The sequence below is a fragment of the Cryptotermes secundus genome, unplaced genomic scaffold, assembly GCF_002891405.2.
Source record: "Cryptotermes secundus unplaced genomic scaffold, Csec_1.0 scaffold734, whole genome shotgun sequence".
Taxonomy (NCBI): Eukaryota; Metazoa; Arthropoda; class Insecta; order Blattodea; family Kalotermitidae; genus Cryptotermes; species Cryptotermes secundus.
This window is the reverse complement of record NW_019737093.1, coordinates 579,048-593,140: the sequence shown is the minus strand read 5'-3', so window position 1 is coordinate 593,140 and position 14,093 is coordinate 579,048. Positions and strand designations below refer to the sequence as shown.

Here is a 14,093-nt window from a genome sequence, read left to right as displayed (position 1 = left end):
TTGTCATCATAACCGCAATGCACTACTATCCCCTGACAATCATCGACGAAAGCCTGGACCTTCCGTACTGGAGCTCCGCTTCGTGCAGACCAACTTCAGTTGCAGGACTGTGTAGGGGTGAAGTCTGGCACAATGACAGTGGAGACGGGCTCTGCGGACTATTTCCTATATTTATGTCATGATTTTGCCCTGCATTTTGGTGACGAGACAGCAACATATACTTAGTTTTCTCTGTGTTTACTTCTAGACCAACCTCTTTACTTGCGTAAATTATAGTATTGTCACGTGTTGGGTATGCCACGCGTTAAATAAATTCATGTGGGTCTCGGATTTAGTGAATCTTTATTGTATACTCACACTTACACACCTTACAATTATTATCGCCTGTGGTATCACGTCTGTTTTTCTGTGTTTGTGTTGTCCAGTGTTTAGGTAGAGGTGTTGCGAGAGCTGATCACCCGTCCAAGGAGTCCTACTGTCTGCAGAATGATCAAGAAATAAACAAAGCAACCTATGCTTCAAAGTGGGAGGAAGAAAAGAAAAAAACATTACATATTACAGATAAACCAGACACGTGCTAGGCAACGGCATTATAACCTAATATAAGCCAGAACATTCTGAAATATTTACAAAAATGAAATGCAAAACAGCGTAACAACAGAGCAGCAGGTTCCTTCAATCCAACATCTGATACACCTGAAGATGGCGAGTTAGGACGAAACATGATGCTACATTAAACTGAAAATTCGTCAGCGACTACAAGCAGTGACATATATACGTAGTATATTGCGTGTATTTAAAATACTCGACGAATGTTTCGCTGACGTCATTTCAGCCCGGCGAAACATCTGCAGCTATGAAGTTTGTCCATGTGCTAGGTGGAACGCAGCGGCGGACTGGCTCCAGGGTTCCGGGATCACGTATGTCTACAGTTGATGCTGTGTTCCATTCCGGAGCGGGGCTGTGAATGTAGGAGTGACTGGAAAAGAACATGTGCTCATGTGAGATAATGTATAGACTAAGCTTCCTCGTGATGGCATAAGAAACAGATTAACAACCAAACTGATCTGACTTTCTTGCCAGTTGATATCAGAAGCATGTCAGTTCTGGAATATTCAAAAGCACCTTTCGAGATTCACAAATTTACAAAGGAGGGAATCCGGAACTTTGAAGGAAGTAACTAGGTAACGGAACAGTGTTTTCCTCGGAAACTAAAAGTTGCTCAGCTTGTCACATTTCCAGCATATTATCGAATCCAGAGGTTAATACCATGCCAGCAACAGCCTGAAACAGGTCACTAACCTAAACCAGATAAATCCAATCCATACCCTCCCATCCAATTTACGAGTATTAAAGAGAGTTTCCTTACTTCAGGTTTTCCTAATTGAACTTTTTATCATTTCATTTAATCCAGACTTCTGGTCTGTAGATGCAGGAACTTGTTCCTCCTCAACATTGGCAGCCGTCTACAAGGCGTCATGACTCAGACTTGTACCCTGAAGGCGAAGGTTGCACCGCGCCCTTCGTCTTCTTCTCCTTCTGATTATTATTATGTTATTATTCTTACGAAGAGGAAGGGCACAGCGCAATCGTTACTGGCCCTATTGTTGGTTCCCACGCTCCCCTAGATGGACATGGGGTATCCAAGCGCGGAGGAGGAAGCTACACTCAGTTCGTTGGCTTAGATAAGAATAAATACAATTTTGATAAAAAAATATATAACAATACATAAATAACAAACGACACATTTGACCAAGAAACTAATGCAAGCTCATTTAGAACAAAACAATTTCCCGTCGGCACCACTTGTGTCGACACTAGACATTTTAGGACGTTAAACCCTCAGGCTATACAAACAAAAGTCTAATTAAAAAAAAATACCAAACCAAATCTAATAACGCGCGTCGCAAGCGTTCAAGCAACGGCTTGCGACCGCGGGCAGTCCTTACCGGCCAGCCAGATAGCACCAAAAGGGAATTTAGAACAGACCCAGCCGAAACCAATATTTTCCACAACAAACCTGCTGGCTAGTAACCGACCTTCCAAGTCAACTTGGTCTACACGACTGCACTGTACAAGTCTCCCCTTCACGAGAGGGTACATGAGACCACGTGACTGACGTCAGGATACTGCATAGTGGGGATGGAATCCGCCAAGGGAAACATGATGACATCATACGTGAGCGAGCTGAACCTTAGAACGGCTCAAGGCAGTATATTCCTTCGAAGCATTACCAAGCTGCTATTACACTACAAGGTGTAATGACTCATGGTTCCACCATGAAAGTGAGGCACTATGTTCCTCCGAAACACTGGTAACAACTACCAGACCATATGGTGTCATGGTCCAGAAAATCACGACATAAACCTTCACCACCCCGGAAACCTTAAATCACATACAATACAAGATCTATTTAAGATTTTCATTTCTTTTTTAAAGAGATCTGGTGCGATGGACATTGAATGAAACGCAGCGAGTTTCTGTGTGGGAGAGAGAGAGAGAGAGCAGGCGCTCGGGCGGGAGTTGTCGGGCGCTGCGCCCGGGACAGCCCGTATAAATTTGCCGCACGGTTGCGCTGTCTAGAAACCTCTCTGCGGCTGGAAAATTTGTGTGCCAGTACGTCATTTGTGTAGTGTAAATTGACTTTGAAGGAACAGGCTTAAATCTGCAACATATGGAGGTCAGTCGAACCTGGCAAATGCTGGAGCTCACAGCTCCACTTTGATTCTGCTGTAAGTATTCCACAGATGGAGCTTGGACACAGCGTAGGACACTCTGGTCAAAGGGTAATAAAACTCTGATTTCATAAGAGGCGGGGAACTTCTTGACTAGATGAGGGACTGTTAGCTTCTAAAGTTCTCTGATCCATGAAGATGCTTAATGAGGTCAGATGGACGGAGAAAGATGATGCTCTACTCCACGCAGAAGGGGGGGGGGCGCTCTTGATAAAGTGATAAGTCGTTCTGCGGTCAAGAAACCCCCTCCCAAATTAAGTTATTCGAAGGTTCACTGCCTTGTTCACAACAGCCCGCCACCTGAACTGGAAGATCCAGTTCACAGATTCACATTCTATTTCTTTAAGATTCACCTTAATATTATACTACCGCCTGTGATTTTATCTTCCAAGTGATCTCCAATCAGCTATTCCACTCAAAATCTTATATATTGTCACGAATTAGGGGTTTCGTGACTAATAATAACGGGTTCTGGATTTGATGTTTTGTTGGTATTTCTTTACAATTACAATCAATTCGGACAAGGTCATATTCAGTGACTACTTGCAACTCGCTCCATTCCTTACTGGACCACGAGTGTCTTCTCTTCCACTGTGACGAATGCCGAACCACGAATCGCTTAAGAGTAAATCCTTTGAACTCCTTGAACTAACTCGTATCCATGAAAATCTACATAAATTATTTGTTGTCACGAAAACGTGCTTACTGGAACATCGGCAACTTAGCAACCGAGGCTCTACTGTTGACTGCGTTGCCTCGAGAATATGTTTACCGAAGAGTTGCCTAGCAAATGGTCAAATTCCTTCACAATATCTTTCCCATACCTTCTACATGTTCCGCCAATATCAAAGTCTTCCGCCTTACAGCATGCAAATCTTAAAAATTGTATGAAGCTTTCCATTATGCAGTTTCTCCATTCCGCTGTCACTACCTCCCTTTACGACCATAGATTTTCCTCAGAACCCCCCCCCCCAAAATTCTATGTTCTACCCTTACAATCCAGCATCTAGCACGGTAATCGGATTTACTGAACACTTACACTCGTAACTACAAATATATGACTGTCTCACTGAGTTACATACTCCAAAGATCACTGTAACTACAGCACATATAAAGTCTTCTCAGTTTTCATTAGCCGTTGCTTGGTAGCGGCTTTCAGCTCCGGACATTTCCCTTCTTCTGGATACCTGGACTGTCCCCGGCCTCAGCTACCAGCTTCTCACTTCTCACAGCTGCAACTCTCAGCTAACCGATCGCGCTACTGAGGCCGTTAAACTATCAACTAACTCCGCACCGCACAGAAACCGTCTCTTCCATTATTGCTTGTTCTCTCGTTGCCCGGAAAACATGTCCACATAGCAGTTCCCTAGCAACGGCTGTTGTACTGTCGCCTGTTTACACAACTGCTACTTGGCAAGGGGTCTGTATATCACAATATGAAATATATCAGGCCTTCAGCTTTAATAATGGCGAGCGGGTTGGCGTAGTGGTAATATTTTTTTTCACATTCGGGAGGTCCTTGGTTCGAATCTTGCCCAGAATACCTGCTATGTTGACTAAAATTTATGTGGTCTTTCCCAGTCCCCCCAGGTAACTTCCGGGACAGTTAGTTCCCTTCCAAGTGCATTCCAGTTCATCATTCATCCATCGTTCTAAAATTGTATAAAGTCTAGCTACTGACAGCGTCGTTAAACAACCCACAGGGAATACAGTAGACTCTCGTTATAACGGACTAATAAGATCCGTTATCGCCGATGTCCGCTGTAACGAAGTGAATGGGTATTCACAGAAGTACGGTACATCATAGCGCAGTTGGTTGAGACACTATACTACAACGAGGAAGGCCACGGGATCGATTTCCGACGAGGCTACTTGATTTTTCAATTGACCTAATCCTTCCAGCCGCACTATGGCTCTGGAGTCGACTCAGCCTCTAACAGAAATGGGTACCAGGAATCTTTCTGGGAAAAGAAGGAGGCCGGCCGGAGCTTAAGGCTATTAACCTCACCGCCATCTGTGGGCTGATTGTTTAGAAAATGTGGGAGCCTCGACGTATCACAACCCTATAGGCCTCCACGGCCAGTTACAGGAATAACTTTACCTTATCTCCGCATAGGATACAAGGCCAATACATGCAATAAACATAGAGACAAACAATATGATTATACAGAGGTTTTTATATTCGAGTTCTCTTTTATTTTAAACAGTTTCTAGCTATGAAACCTTTTATCGTGCCTCAGCATCTCTAAAAATCCACAACCAGATTTTATCCGCATTATCCGGGTCCGTTATGACGGGGGCTTGCTCTACTTTCATCATAACGTGCCCACAAAGCGTCTCGTGTATTGCCTGTCATTGGAAATAAGAAAGGTCCTTAATCATTGGTTTTTAAAATCGTGCAAATAATTTAGCCGGTTTGGTATAACCAGTTCCTTTGTTTCTAGGTAAATGGCGGCTTCTTTTGAACAATATCGAGTCGCTTCCAACTTTTCCTTTCTTATGAACAAATGCTAGTTGTACAGGCCAATACATGCACGGCGTCGACGTCTTCTTGAAGAAAGTTCTGGCCAACTGCTGTACCGGAAGCGACAGCAAACGTCTTTACCTAGTAGCTCCGCCTGGCTTCGTGCAGAAATCGCTCACAGCCGTATCGCGCCCAAGTAAGTACGCGAATGGTGAAAGGAACCGATGAGATGCATATCCAGCGGTGACTATGAGGAGTACTATATTCTGGGAAGTGGTGCCGTCTAGTCCGGTAGAAGGTTAAAGAAAGACTGGCCTCACCTCCAGGGCCGAAAATTTAGCCAAGTAAGAAACATTCAGAAAGCAGAAGAACCATCTGCTTGCTAAAGTACAATCCTATGAAACGTCGGTGAACTACCGGACTGTACTGCGTCATATGGCAGAAAATAGTAATCTTGATAATTTACCCCTCGCCTCAAAGAGAAGTGTTGTTTCCATCTTCAGGGTCGAAGAGTAAACCCAGCCTGCAGCAAATACGCAGCTCCTCTCCAAATTTTCGTGAAATTCTACCAGCCTGCACGGGATCACATCCCAGACTACAGTTCTCTTTCATGGAGTTTGCCGTTTGGTTTCATACACAGGCCTAGTACTGGAAAGGCCTTTGAAGTTTCAACAAAAATTGTATTAGGGAAGTACTCGTTTCGAATCTTAGCTGGGGCACAGATTATCTTGGTTTCTCTCAGCCTAAGTTAGACATGGATTTTATTCTTTTAATAATATAGTGCTGTACTAGAATATAACTTATAACCATATATTATACAAAATATAAATACCGTATTTACGCATGTATAGGCCGCGTGCGTGTATAGGCCGCAGCACAATTTTCAGACAGAAATTATAGAAAAAATAATTTTCTTGGAATATTATTTCAGGAGTAGAAATTATTTGACCACTCTGTATTACTAATTATGAATATATTTTTTTTTAAATGAAGTGTGATTTCGAATATTTCGAATATAAGCCGCACCCCAGTTTTCCTCTTGAATTTTTGGCAAAAAATGTGAGGCCTATACATGCGTAAATACGGTATATTATAACTGCCCAGTCGGTATAGCGACTGAATACAGGCTGGACGCCGAAGAAGTCAGAATTCGAGTCCCGGTAAAATCAAGAATTTTTTACTCTCCACGTCGTCCAGACTGGTTTTAGGGCCCACCCAGCCTCTTGTCGAATGGGTACCGGGTGGCTTTCCCTGGGGGTAAAGCAGTTAAGGCGTGAAACTGACCACTGACCTACAACTAGTGACGAGGTTAACAAAACGTGAGTCTATACATCCATTCCCCCATACGCCTTCATGCTGTAGTGATTAATTAATAAAGCACAGGCACAATTTTTACCTAACACTGTGACCTTATTATTGATTAGGTATTCAGTGTATCGTCTAGAGTACGCCCACCCAAAAACGAACTTAATACCTGTATATTGTACGGGAAGAGGTAATAACAATTTTAACTAATTTATTTGTAATTCCTTGTGCTTCTCAATTGTATGCTGTGTTCTGTTAGGATCTCGCTTCATTTCAGGATCTCGCGTGACGATGCTAGCTCTGTCTGCTGCTGTCATGCTTCTCGCTGGAGCCGCACACAGTCTGACGAATTACGCTACAGAAGAGCTCGCCAGAATGAGTCGCGAAATAACATCGAAACACTTTAAGAAGTCTAAATGTCTGGCTCTTGTGACAGACCATAAAAACGACATCATGGACCGTCTGCACCCACTAGATATTCCGGTTCTGCAAGTTCACCTTCCGTTTGAGACCATGAAGGATTTCAGAATACCGACATCAGGTCTGCACGGCGCTAGAGTAAATCCTATCGTCCTTAACTGTCCCTTCAGAGCACAGATGTCGCTGTGTATGCGGCCTCCTCTAGCGTTAAACAACTCTGCATTTGTCCCACAGAACGTCTTTGTGTGTTCCGTATGGCTCTCACAGTAAGCAGTAACAATTTCCCTAAACTACATTCACCGGTTGGTCTTTGTAGCAGAGGCATAACGTGTTTCCTATGGGGTACGGACTGAATTCATATGTCTCGTATGATTCTCACAATAAAGTATCATTTTGGTTTGTCTCTGCAATAAAGATGAATGAATATTCTGTGAGGCTGGGCCAATTCGATCATGGTTTTCCTTGGTTTTCCTCGGCTCTACAGCATATTCTGAGTTGGTACCTAAATTCCACGTTGCACTGCTTGCTTCACAGGCAGCTCCCGAAATGGTAAATTCAAAATTTCGTCCTACTGGAGCCCTCCCAATAACACATCAAAATGTCAATTTAATGCAATCCTTCCGATGTTAATATCAGAATTTCGATCATACGCAGGAAAGCCCCTTCTCAATTTCTTTCCTCTGCTTCGCAATAAAGTACACCCTTCTTCACTTCCTAGAGCTTTACACTCTCTCAAACGTATGTTTACCAGAAGAAAGAGCAGGCACTGCCTGGGAAAATTCAAAGTCGAAAAATGTTTCCTCCCTTTACACTTACAGCGTGGTCGCTCTCATACGCCGCAGTTTCCCTTTCTCTTCCCATTGAGGCTCTTGAACCTGCCACCTGCAACCTGATCATGCATCTGCCGCTGATGTGAACAGCGTTTAATACGAAGTTCGAGATGAGTCCGACATGTGGACAGGATGAGAAGATAAAAAATGAGTACAGAAATTTGAAGATGATTTTTTTAAAACCTTCTTTTGCAAGACTGATAAGCAGACAAATTGACAATTGTAATCCTTTCAGGCATAGGGCATGGGAAGAAACCTTCCTTTCCTCCCAAATAATGTATTCCTCCTATTTGTCTTTCCTTCTGATTACCCTTTCAATATTTTGCCTATTATCTCACGCGCCTTTCTCCCATTTGTCGTTGTCTCCTCTTCCTGCTATGTCCCTTTTGTCTCATTCTTCTTATTCTCTTGCTATTCTTAATTTTTCTCCTCCACCTTGTTCTTCCTCTCCAATAACCTCACCCACGCAATTGTGTATATAAAATTTGAAGTGACGTGTTAGGTGGGTCCCTTGTCACCACGGCATGGCGTGTCCTCGAGTTGCGGATGGAGGAGACGGTTTCCAGATATGAAGGCTAGCTAAGAATAGATTGAGTAAGCAGTCGACAAGGGGTGGTCCTCCAGTTTGGGGATTGGTCGTGGTTCTAACAACTCCTCACCATAAAAAATAAGTTTGTTACGAAATTTCACGAAGGGCTTCGGATTTGGGAGGGCTCTTGTGAACACGGTAATGAACCATCGGGTCGTGTAAAATGCCAGGAAGTTCTTGAGTAGCTGCACAACTGGCAGCTTCTCAAGAAAGGGCTCACTTCCATGAACTTAGTTTGTTAGGGTCTCAAGTGTGACTGATTGTCCGAAACATCCTTGAGGGCATGTCATAACACGAGTAGGGGGCCATACGGAAGAAAAGTCCTGTGTTCTACGATAGAAATAAATTCAAGGAGCAGAGTAAAATGTCTCACTTCTAATTTATTCCAACAGATAAAGAAACACAATTAATTAAACAAAATTAATATTCATATGAAATATTCCTCTTTAAATGGCCCTTGCTTCTTTCTAACACTTGCCTTGCAGCACGATTCTGAGCCTGTTTCGACTTTCTGAGTCTTTGAATTACTGGGGTTTCGGACTCTGCCCATTGTCCGGTATTCTGAAATACAGACAACACAAAAATGTGGAATGCTTCCTGACTTTGCCAGTCACCCACGCGCAGGCGCCATGCTGATCTACTCTGTATCGCGATGCGTTCCACAATTTTGTTTTTTCTAGTTTTTGCAATATTGGAAAATAGGCAAAGTGCGAAAACGCAACAATTTTGAGCCTATTCATAATCGTCGCCGGTCACGGTAGCCGAGCGGTCTAAGACATGTACTGTCTTCGCTCGCTTGGAAACCAGGATCGTGGGTTCGAATCCCACTCAGGGCATGGATGTTTAGTTTGTGTGTGTATGCGTTTTTCTGTGTTTGTGTACAGGTAGAGGCCTTGCGACGAGCTGATCACCCGCCCAAGGAGTCCTACCATATGTGTAAGATCTAGAAAAGCCGAAGTGAACGGAGAAGTTCATGGAGGTAGGCCTAGGCCCACTGGGGCTATAGTGCCAAGGAAAAAACAAATTCATAATCGTCAGAACCCTTTACATTGTACTTGCTAGGTCTTTGTTTACATTCGGGACCACAGTCGTTTAATGTAATCCACATACGAAGCCACCACCTAGCAGTTGGTTGAATGTTAATAGCACATCAAGTTCACTTATTAATTCAGTTTTGAGGTCGCAATCTGTCTCTCTGCTGATTTTTCGTTACTTAGCAAGTTAGATTAACAGTGACTATTTTGGAGTCACCATAGCGTTCTTCACAGTAGTCTTTGACTTCGCTGTATCTCTGCACGTTTGTGGTCTAAAGACTATCTAGGCTGTCCTAGCACATTAATAGAATGCGTTTATTTACAATAAGACTCGCTTCCTGAAACATTTGACTTCTGCCGCTTGGTGTCATTCCACTGTTAAGTAAGAGAGATTACATTGAAGTGAATAAGAACCACGTGATAGCCGTCTCCTTTTGTGTGAGAGCTGGGCGGAAGTTACTGTTTAAGGCTGGGGCCACACGAGCGCAGAAAATGCGTCCGTTGTAACGAAGGTACTTTATGACGGACGTTGCTGAGGACACCACACATTTGTAGAATGCGTGCGTAGTTCGTCTGTAATGGAGCCAGAAGATTCGCCTCGCTTGTTTATTTCTACAACAGACGTCACGACGTTCGTTACAACGGACTCATTTTGTGCGCTCGTGTGGCCCCAGCCTAAATAGGCAGGAAGTTAAGTTTGAAACTTCTTGAATTTCCGAGATTATAATTCCCTCGAAAGCTCTAAAATGTTCTCGAAAGTACTAGAACATTAAGAAAATGCGAATTAAAATGAGATTTAAGATCTGGATGATTTGCCGAGATTGGAACCCTCGAATTTAAGGTTCGAAATCTCACTGCCCGTGATCTACTGCCTCGGCCACCGAAGTTGATGCTTCAATCTGGGCTCGAACAAGATCACCGACATGACGATGTTGGTCCTTATCTCACGAATATACTACAATACTTAGTAACGACGCAATTATACGTATTTTCGGGGGTGGACGAAATAATGGAAATACTACGAAATTAAGGAATAGTATTTATGTTGGTTACATTTAGCGTAGTTGGTTGAGGCACTGTGCTACTAGCCGGAAGGTCGCGGGTTCAAGTCTCCTTGACGTTACTGAATTTTTTTTTTTTCAATTGACCTAATCCTTCCAGCAGCACTATGGCCCTGGGGTCGACTCAGCCTCTAACAGAAATGAGTACTAGGAATATTCTTGGAATATACTTGAGGATAAAGGATGGTCGGCGCATAGGGCTGACAACCTTGCCGCCATCTATGAGACGATTGTCTAGAAAATGTGGGAACCTCAACGTCTCACAACCCTATGGGCCTTCATGGCCTGTTACAGGGATAGCTTTACTTTTAAATTTTACTTACTTTACATTGCAGGAACTTCAGCTGGCAACACTAAATGATCTTCTTGCATTTGTTACACTCTGTAGTGCTCATGTAAGTGCATTAGTGATTGTGTTGAGTGACAGTCAGTGTGAAAGATTGGAAAATGGGAGACTTGTCCGATTTGGAAACAGATCGTTGCTGCGCGTTTAGCCGGAGCATCTGTAACAAGAACAAGCTCGTATTACGTCTATCAAGAATTACAGTTTCTAAGTTTAGAAATATCCTGGTACAGTAGTTTGCTGGTTCCTTCTGTTGTTATCCTTCATGGCCGAATTACTGCAAGAGAGTGCGTGGACAGGATGAGCAATCAGGTGCATCCCATGGTCCATAGGTTATTTCCGAACAAGGACCCAGTTTTCCAAGACAACAATGGCCCCACGCATGGAGCTGAAACGGTTCAGTCCTGGTTTGAAGACCATGAAGGTGAACTTCATCTTCCATGACCAGCACAATCACCAGATTTGAACATCACTGAACCGCTATGGTCAGTTTTGGAGACCAGAGTGAGGAACAGATTCCCACCTCCAGGAACTCTGAAGCAACCTAAAGATGTTCTTCAAGAAGAATGGTATACAATTCCTCTTAGAGACTACTGAAATCTTGTATGAGTTCATTCCAAGAGGGACTGCGGCTGTACTGAAGTTAAAAGTTGGTCCTGCACCATACTAATAAAGAGATGTGTGCAGTATCTGTAGTGTTTCCATTATTTTGTCCAACTCTTATACATCTTAAGAACATCGTGAGGATGGGGCACGAATGGAACTAGCTCTGGTTCCTGTTTGATGTTCCTGGCGCTGAACCTTCGGGGTCAGCTCCCATAGCGACAGACCCCTCAACTGGACATAATGGCAGGGAATTCTGTTCCGACAGGTTTTGAAGAATACACTTGGGACGCATTCCTCTTGGCACCAATGGACGCAGGTTGCTTGGCTTTCATTGTTCAAACTACTGACGTCATGTTCATGGTGAAGACGTTTGCCAGGTTGATGCATTGTCCACAGTCGACATATCGGGCCAACAGGAAGTTCCTCTACTTACCTTCACGGCAGATTCCAGACGACATGTTTGACCAAATAATAACGGAAATATTCGCGACAAGGGAAGTGGATTTCATGCCGGACTTGGTTATAGCCAAACTTAAAACAGAGCGCAGGGTAACGCCAACTTCAAGCGGCAGTGTCGGACTGCTTACAGGTGAGTGTGAAATAGGCTTAAGGCAAATGTGAAGATTTAATATTCGCTCCTCATGCATAAAACTGATAGCAAATTTGTTATAACAAACAAACAAAAAACAAACTCCGTGGCCTGACTCCGCAAGTGAATTATACCAACATCGGCGATGTTAGTGCCAACTTTTGCTAAATTTGTTATAAGGTTTGTCAAAACAAGGGATCAGTAGCAGAGATATATCCTAATTTATTTTGTTGTCTCCCTGGTTTCAATGCGCTTGCTTCTTTCCTAATTCCACCATAAAACTATTATTTTGGGGCACCCTTCACCCCTTTGACGCATCGCGTCTTTCACATTATCGGACATTTTAGATAGAATTTCATTAGAACTGATTCTTCGGTTGTCCCGGATACGCTTATCGAATTGGCCTTGACTTTAACATACGTCTATGTACAGTCAATGGCTGCATATAACCCGCACCATCGATACGCGTCCATTTCTCACCCTTTAAATCTTCCCATCCGTCCGTAAATTTTCTTCTGGCTCACTGAACTTCCTGTAGATGTCACCAGTTTCGGCAGCCTCTGGCTCACTGAACTTCCTGTAGATGTCGCCAGTTTCGGCAGCCTCTGGCTCACTGAACTTCCTGCAAATGTCGCCAGTTACCGCAGCCTCTGACTGCAAAAGTCGGATCACAGTTCGCTGTTCTTATCTTCTGCAGCCATCTTACATCACTCAAAAGCCAGTGAAGACGGACTGAGTACGAATGGGCCAATGTTCGCGTATCTGCTACACCCTTCAGCCTCCACACTGCTGCCGAAGCCACTTCAGAGGGAAATAAAACTGTCCTAAATTTCTTTTACATCCTCTCATAGATTATGGGGCACGCGGCAGCGCCGTTGGCTTAGGTACTATGCTATAAACCTGAAGGTCGCGAGTTCGACTCCCGATGAGGTAACTGGATTTTTCAATTTACCTAATCGCTCCCGGCCGCGCTATGACTCTGGGGTCAACTCAACCTCCAACACAAATGAGAACCAGGAATTTTCCTGGGGTAAAGGGCGGCCGGCGCGTGAGGCTGACAATCTCACCGCAATCTCTGAGCCGATTGTCTAGAAAATGTGGGAGCCTCACAAACCTATGGGTCTCCAAGGCCTGTTCCAGGGATATAGCTTTACCTCTTTTATCTCGTAGATTATAATGCGAATATTGTTAACATTTTCTGGGAACGCAAAATAATTACAATCGGATCCAATCTGGAATATTTTATACGAATTTGTAAAGCAACATTTATCATTTTAAGCCAAACATTCTGCCAGTGTACTGTATAGCTTCTCTACTTTAGTCTGACTTCAATTGCGAGCACTGAGAAACTACTGCCAACCAGTGCGACATGGAAAGGTGGTATTTCCGCCTGTTTCAAAATTAGATTAGTTATTGTGCCCCCCTCCCCATGTTTCGCCTGATAACACTTCCACCTCACCATAAGCCAATGCTGCACCCCAGTTTTCTATCAGCTATAGCGTAGACATTATGCAGCTTTTTACTATCACATAAAACAAGGAGTTAATAAACAAAGTTCTTACAGAAAACTTAGACGCCGAAAGAAACATGAAGATTGAATTGATTACTCACCGTTTTAATGGAAGAAATCCTTCAGAACGCCTCTCAGTAGATGTGTGGGCTCCCGAACATGGTTTCATCTACCAAGCGGACCTATATCCTGATAAGGTCACGAACCTCAACGGCAAAACCCTCAGCCTCACCGCCATCTTCTATCCGCCCCTTTCTGTGGTGTACGAGGACCGCGATCCTGCCCTTTATGATGGGCTCGAGTTCCAGGTGATGTATTCATGGGCACGACAGAATAACTTCACTTGGCGAGTCGTGTACGAACCGGATGAATGGTGGGGAGCCATCTGGGAAAACGGAAGTGGAGTCGGGCTCTCTGGACACGTGTCCATGGACAAGGCGGATGTCGGATTTGGCGCTATCTACCTTTGGGAAAACGAACACAGATTCACGGATTACAGGTAAGGATTATATACTTACTTATCTGAATCCCTGTACTACAATTTATTTACTCAGCATGTGACGCCGTGTACACAAGTACCAAAGTTTCGGAGCAATATGCCACCTCC

At 43.7% G+C, this 14,093-nt stretch overlaps 1 long non-coding RNA gene across 1 annotated transcript; it reads right to left on the bottom strand.

Annotated features, from left to right (window-relative positions):
• Positions 1-476: 476 nt before the first annotated feature.
• Positions 477-13,668, bottom strand: LOC117282765. The gene is made up of 3 exons (XR_004513619.1): positions 13,588-13,668; positions 10,762-10,941; positions 477-979 (listed from the first exon to the last, which is right to left on the bottom strand). It is a non-coding gene; the product is annotated as an uncharacterized LOC117282765 (long non-coding RNA).
• Between the last annotated feature and the right edge of the window lie 425 nt (positions 13,669-14,093).